This window comes from Myotis davidii, unplaced genomic scaffold, assembly GCF_000327345.1.
Source record: "Myotis davidii unplaced genomic scaffold, ASM32734v1 scaffold9, whole genome shotgun sequence".
Taxonomy (NCBI): domain Eukaryota; kingdom Metazoa; phylum Chordata; class Mammalia; order Chiroptera; family Vespertilionidae; genus Myotis; species Myotis davidii.
Window position 1 is genome coordinate 1,219,062 of NW_006299435.1, and position 7,062 is coordinate 1,226,123.

The window sequence follows — 7,062 nt, forward strand, 5'->3', positions numbered from 1 at the left end:
GTTCAAATAATAGAAAAAGATAAAAACTGTCTGACCTTTCAAGCTAGCCATCCAATGTAATAGATAATTCCCATATTCTTATGCCAAGTACAAACTCATTATGAATTCAAGGTTACAACTGTCTGTAACAATAACTCACACAGAGCCCTTTGTAATATCTGCAAACAAAGAGGCTCGAAAAGTATAAAATATGGAAGACTTACTCTATGGGGGGTTCAGAATTTGACAGAGGTAATCTGCTCTGAACCTGCCTGCAATAAAGATGAATCCTAACTAATTGGCTCATTAGGCGTCTTGTTCAGCTCGCTGATTTGCGATACAACACACTGTATTAAAAAGTAGTCTGGTCAAAAAAGCTTGGGAAAGTCTGAAAACCATATTCTAAGAAGAAAGACACAGTGCAAGTTAGCATATTAAAGGCTCAGAAATCTGGTGATAAAGAAGATGGCTTCATCTTGTTTCTCCCAACATTTCCAAAGCATAGTGTCAAGGAACAAGCACTGGCGTGAGAAGTCAGGAGACTGGAGTTCTCATTTCTCCTCTCCCAACAGTGCAAATGTGTGATCTTGAACCAGATATTTCCCTTTTTGGAGCCCCAGATTTCTCATTCGTAAATGGAAAGAATGGAAAATAAAACTCTAAAGTGGCATGGCTGTATCCTAATGGCCCTCCTAATCCCCACTTTCTATCCTGCTGGAAGAGATGAACAGCTCTGGCCTTTGCTGGGGCTAAATGGCTCACCCATGGTGCTTAGCAGCAGGTCTCAGCTCTGCCCTGCCTCACCCTGCCCCGGGAACAGCTGGGCAGGGGCTTGGTTGTTCTCCTAATGCAGCTGTTTCCTTCCACTGGCCGGATCAGAATGGGAATTATCTGATGATTCTGAGCTGATTGTGCAACTCCAGGACAACCTTCAACACTGTAAAAATCAGCTGTTCACTTTCCTTTCCTCCTTTGCAAGGGATTCATCACGGCAAGAATCATTGCTCAGAATGTCCCCAAACCAATAAGTTTGACAGTAAAGTAAAACTCTGGGTTATAGAAGAGCTGGTGGGTAAGAGAAACTTGATAGTGATCATCAACTAGGACCATGAAAACCCCAAGCCAGGAGACCAGATCCCCAAAAATGTAGTGAGGGGAGTTAGGCTGAAAGTTCCCCTGGTCTCAGGAAATAATACAGCCAGTCCTGTTCCCTTTAAAGTGCAGCTGTGGAATTGAACAAACTGTCAAACTACAGTGGGAAGCCTGGGGAGGGTTTGGGGGGAGGAGGGTTAAGAGATCAACGGAAGGACTTATATGCATGCATATAAGAATAACCAATGGACACAAGACACTAGGGGGTAGGGCCGGGGGAATGTCAAGGGGGGGAAAAAGGAGACATATGTAATGCTCTTTGTAATACTTCAAGAAATAAAAATTATTAAAAAAAATAAAAATTAAAAAAAAAGTGCAGCTGTGGAAAGGAAAGTACATCTGGCTCAAGTCAGATTTAGGAATCATGGTGTTTGTGTGGACAGTGGTCCACCCACTGGTACTTTCTGGGGATGGAGGCCCTATTAGCATGACCCCATGTTCAGAACAGAAAGCCCACAATTTCTGCCCTGAAGGGTAGCCCCCAAATAACCACTGTTTAAGGTCCACATCCTATATAATAAAAGGCTAATATGCAAATTGTCCCCTCAACTGGGAGTTTGACTAGCCAACAGCCCACGGCCACTCCCTTCAGCTGGCCTGGCCTGATCAGCCACGATCCAGGGCAGGCCAGCCGGACCCCACCCATGCACAAATTTGTGCACCGGGCCTCTAGTTATACATAAGCAGAGTGGTGGTTCCCTCTGAATGTCTTCTCAGCAAAGTCAGAAATACGATTACTCCGAATACTCTGTAGCCAGGACTTCCTCCCTTTGTAAGCTACACCCATTCCATGGTCCTTCTTTCCTTTCCTCTGTCCTGAAACATTACAGAGCGTTCCTACTGTCAAAGGACAAAAGGAAAACAATTTAGGAAGGAGTTTGACGTCCTTTACTCAAGGGGAAACAAACCATGCACTGGGGGAGTCAGTGCCTCACAAGCGGTGGAGCACTCTTCTCAATATATTGTGCGCAAGAGCGAGAATATTAGATGTGGCAATGCAGACACAGGGCGTGCTGGGCTAGGAGGGCAGGAATTTCTGGAGGAGGCTTGGAGGCCCTATTTTCTAGGGTCAGGTAAGCTGGCTAAAGATGAGTTGGAGGATTGCAATTGGTAGTAGGTTTCCTTGACAGTGAGGCGTCTCCGGAAGTAAATACAGGCTGACTAAGGTTTTGTGTTTTTTTTTTTTAATATATATTTTATTGATTTTTTACAGAGAGGAAGGGAGAGAGATAGAGAGTTAGAAACATCGATGAGAGAGAAACATCGATCAGCTGCCTCCTGCACATCTCCTACTGGGGATGTGCCTGCAACCCAGGTACATGCCCTTGACCGGAATCGAACCTGGGACCTTTCAGTCCGCAGGCCGACGCTCCATCCACTGAGCCAAACCGGTTTCGGCAGGCTGACTGAGGTTTTGATTTATGAGCTGGGCCCCTGGGGCAGCCTCTGTTTTGTGGATCCCAATATACGAATTAACTTTATCACTGTATTTCAGGTCTTGCCCTGGGTATCATGTTACTTCATGGATCCTGAGTGGGTATATACAGTGCAACTATGGTAGGGGTTGGTTAAAAAGTTAATGTTTAAGTGAAAAATCAAGTATTGTCAGTATTACTCTTGAAAATAAAATCATCCCCACGGGTGGTAAAATGGTCACATTCTGAGCAGCACAGGACAGCTGAGAGGCCTGGGGTATTTTTGTTGGTTTGTTTTTGTTTTTTTTAAAATATATTTTATTGATTTTGTACAGAGAGGAAGGGAGAGAGAGATAGAGAGTTAGAAACATCGATGAGAGAGAAACATCGATCAGCTGCCTCCTGCACATCTCCCACTGGGGATGTGCCCGCTACCCAGGTACATGCCCTTGACCAGAATCGACACAGGCCGATTCTGATTTCAGTCCACAGGCCGACGCTTTATCCACTGAGCCAAACCGGTTTCAGCAGTTTTCCATGTTTTTATTGTTGGTGGTGTTAATCCTCATTCGAGGATATTTTTCCATTGACTTTTAGAGAGAGTGGAAGGAAGGGGGAGAGACAGAGAGAAGGAAACATTGATGTAAGAGAGACACATAAATTGGTTGCCTCCCACATGGCCGGAGGTGGAACCTGCAACCAAGCAAGTGATGTGCTCTTGACTCTTGACAGGAATTGAACCCACGACCCTTCAGTTTCCAGGCTGAAGCTCTATCCACTGAGCCAAACTGGCCAGGGTGATTTTTTGCTTCTTTAAAAAAATTATTTTTAATTTATTAATTTTAGACAGAGAGAGAAGGAGAGACATTGGTTTGTTGTCCCACTTATTTATGCATTCATTGGTTGATTCTTGTATGTGCCCTGACTAGGGATTGAACCCACAACCTTGGCTTACCACAACACTCTAACCAACTGAGCCACCCAGCCAGAGCTTTATTTTTCTTTAACAAAGAAAATTTATTCATGTTTTTCTTGCAAAACATAAAAAGGTCCCTAACTACAAGTTGCTCACAATCTCAGGGAGGCAGGCATGAAAATAAAGACAAGATAGTGTCATAAGTGCTGTAATAGCAGCGTGCTATGGGAGGCCACTGGGTGGCAGAGCAATTAATTTTGTCTTTTTTGCCTTGCTACTTAATCTCCTCCCTCTCCTTTTGTTCTGTGCCCAGGGAAACAGGGTTGGATGAAGCCCTGCTTACTTAGCTTCCAGGTAACCCAGATAAGGCTTGGGCAGTTTGGCTGGTCTTGCCAGGCTCCTCCCCTGCCCCAGGGAAGGGCAGCTCTTAGGTGTGTAAGGCTATGTGAGGTGCATTGATATCAGGAGGAGCATCTGCAGGAGCTCCAATCTGTCACATTTTTCTGCCATGACAGGGATGTTGCTAAGGGTGAGAGGGAACCTAGGATCCCTGCATTGTACTGGCTCACTGGTTGTTGCTAACACTCAAGGATATTTTCACCCTCGAAGTGCCTTCTCCTCCACCTTGTCCTTCGTTAGGTGAAATAGACAAGAATTACTATTCTTGTTATGGGTTTGAAGACCAAGGCACATTGCCCTGGTGGGGTAGTTCAGGACCTTGGATCCTTGCATTGTGCTGGCTCACTGGTTGTTGCTAACTCTCACTCAAGGATATTTTCACCCTTGAAGTGCCTTCTCCTCCACCTTGTCCCTCCTTAGGTGAAATAGACAAGAGTTACTATTCTTGTTATGGGTTTGAGGACCAAGGCACATTGCCCTGGTGGGGTAGTTCAGTTGGTTAGAGGATAATCCTTGTTACTGGCAAGATGAGGAGACTCAGTTCTTGTTTTCTTGAGGGAAAGATTTCAATCAAGAGACAAAGTATAGAAAACAAAACAAGAATTTATTGACCGTAGCAAAAATATACTTAGGACAGGGAAACAAGGAAGGGCATAGAAGTAGTCACAGGAGAGCCCGGGCTGACCTGCTTTGGCTCCCTGGGAAGTCAGAGAAAAGGGGCCTTGGAGACAGGTTCAGGGGGTTAGCCCTGGATGAGCTGCCACTGCCCATTGCTCCCCTAGTTGCAAGTCTCACGGGGTCTCTTAGAGGTTAGGGGACACGCGCCTTTGGGGAAAGGAGAGGAGGAAGGAAACGGCGTGGGTGTGCTCCTTGGAGGGAGAGTGCCCTGGGACTGAGCTTATGGATCAACTCTGAGCCCAGAATTCTGAATCCATAGCAGCAGAATCACAGGAGGGCCTTTGGAGGACTGTTTGGATCATTTCAGACATAGGCTAGAATGTGAGCTGTCCAAGGCCTAATAGAAAAACTATATATATTTTTTCTAGAAATAAGGTCCCTCTCAACTGAAGGCTGTGCTTGGTATAGTAAAAGTTGCAGGCTCTACACTGAGATGGAATCAGCCACTTTTCACCTGTGAGATTAGACTGTGAACATCAGCACTTAATCTGTCACATGGGGAAAGGCCACTTGCCTCCCTGGATGAGGAATGACTAGAAGCCAGGTTGCTGGCCCAAAGCAGGTGCTCAGCATATCATCAGTCTCCATCCACTCTCCGGGTCTTTCCTACGGGGGTTCTGTCTGTGCACATGCCTGCAGGACATGCCTGGTTTGGTGAGTTAGCCTAATGGGGCAATAAAACCGGTCAACTCTAAGCCCAGAATTCTGAATCCATAGCAACAGAATCACAGGAAGGCCTTTGGTGAGTTAGCCTAATGGGGCAATAAAACCCACCAGTGATTTGGAATCTCAATGTCTGTGCTGATTGAGGGGATCTTCACTCAAAAGTGCCTCTTTTCAAGCTAACTTAGACCTGTGAGGAAAGGAGAAGCAGAAGAAAAGAGAGAGGAAAGGAAGGAAGGAAGGAAGGAAGGAAGGAAGGAAGGAAGGAAGGAAGGAAGGAAGGAAGAAGTGGGCATCATTTTTATTGTTTTCTTTTTTCCCACACAAAGAAATTGATATCGCCCTAGTTGGCTTGGCTCAGTGGATAGAAGGTCAGCCTGCACACTGAAGAGTTGTGGGTTCAATTTCGGTCAAGGGCACATGCCCGGGTTGCAGGCCGATCCCCCGAGGGGGGTGTGCAGGAGGCAGTTGATCAATGGTTCTCTCTCATCATTGATGTTTCTATCTCTCTCCTCCTCTCTCTTCCTCTCTGAAATCAATAAAAATATATTTTAAAAAAGAAATTAATAAATATTGGCCAGGGCTGTGGACATCCTGAACTCATCTTTTTTGGGGTACATTTCAAGAAAGGATCTGTGTCAGTGCTTAATGTTGGTAATGACCACACTGTGTGGCTTCCCATAGACTTTCTCCTAGAAGAGGCGTTTGAGGATGGAGGACATTGGTCATCAAGATCTTCAGGCCTCTGGCTGAGCAATAAAATGAGATGAGGGTACAAAGCAGCATTCATATTTAATGTTTTCCCCGTAGAGTTACTACTAGGCAGAGGGCAGGAAACTTGTAGGATAAAGACTAAAGAACAAAGAGAAAAATAGAAAATATCTAATTGGCTAGAGTCACATAGTCAACCTTGTTTGGGGTAAAAGGAACAAGGAAATAAGTGTAGAGTCCAGAGTTGGCTCGGTGTAGGGGGATGACTGTGAGGTTGGCTGAATTGACCCACAGTTGACCCTTGAACAACACAGGTTGAAATGCACAGTCCCACTTATACACAGATGTTTTGAACAAACCTGTTGTCAGCCCTCCATATCCTCAGGTTTCATATCCACAGATTGAACCAATCATGGACAAAAACAGGTTGTTGTTGTTTTTTATCTGCTGTTGGCAATCGGAGTATGCAGAGGGCCGACTATAGTTATACACAGATTTTCAACTGTGTGGGGGTTGGCACCCCGAGCCCCCACATTGTTCCAGAGGCAACTGTGCTGTGTTTCTGGTCAAGTGGAGAACTTATAAGGATAGGAAAGCTCTCTAAATTTCATTTTGCTAACCTAGCTGGTATGGCTCAATGGATAGAGCGTTGGATTTATTCATGTTTTTCTTGCAAAACATAAAAAGGTCCCTAACTACAAGTTGCTCACAATCTCAGGGAGGCAGGCATGAAAATAAAGACAAGATAGTGTCATAAGTGCTGTAATAGCAGCGTGCTATGGGAGGCCACTGGGTGGCAGAGCAATTAATTTTGTCTTTTTTGCCTTGCTACTTAATCTCCTCCCTCTCCTTTTGTTCTGTGCCCAGGGAAACAGGGTTGGATGAAGCCCTGCTTACTTAGCTTCCAGGTAACCCAGATAAGGCTTGGGCAGTTTGGCTGGTCTTGCCAGGCTCCTCCCCTGCCCCAGGGAAGGGCAGCTCTTAGGTGTGTAAGGCTATGTGAGGTGCATTGATATCAGGAGGAGCATCTGCAGGAGCTCCAATCTGTCACATTTTTCTGCCATGACAGGGATGTTGCTAAGGGTGAGAGGGGACCTTGGATCCTTGCATTGTGCTGGCTCACTGGTTGTTGCTAACTCTCACTCAAGG

General features: G+C 45.5%; 2 long non-coding RNA genes across 2 annotated transcripts in view; one reads left to right on the forward strand and one right to left on the reverse strand.

Annotated features, from left to right (window-relative positions):
• Positions 1-810: 810 nt before the first annotated feature.
• The window catches only part of LOC107184872, an 18,648-nt gene continuing 12,396 nt past the window's right edge, over positions 811-7,062 (reverse strand). The window contains exon 4 of the long non-coding RNA XR_001515773.1: positions 811-820. This is a non-coding gene — a long non-coding RNA (uncharacterized LOC107184872). The remainder of the gene's footprint in view (positions 821-7,062) is intronic.
• The window catches only part of LOC107184873, a 9,862-nt gene continuing 7,383 nt past the window's right edge, over positions 4,584-7,062 (forward strand). Inside the window, exons 1-2 of the long non-coding RNA XR_001515774.1 lie at positions 4,584-4,670; positions 5,595-5,596. This is a non-coding gene — a long non-coding RNA (uncharacterized LOC107184873). The remainder of the gene's footprint in view (positions 4,671-5,594; positions 5,597-7,062) is intronic.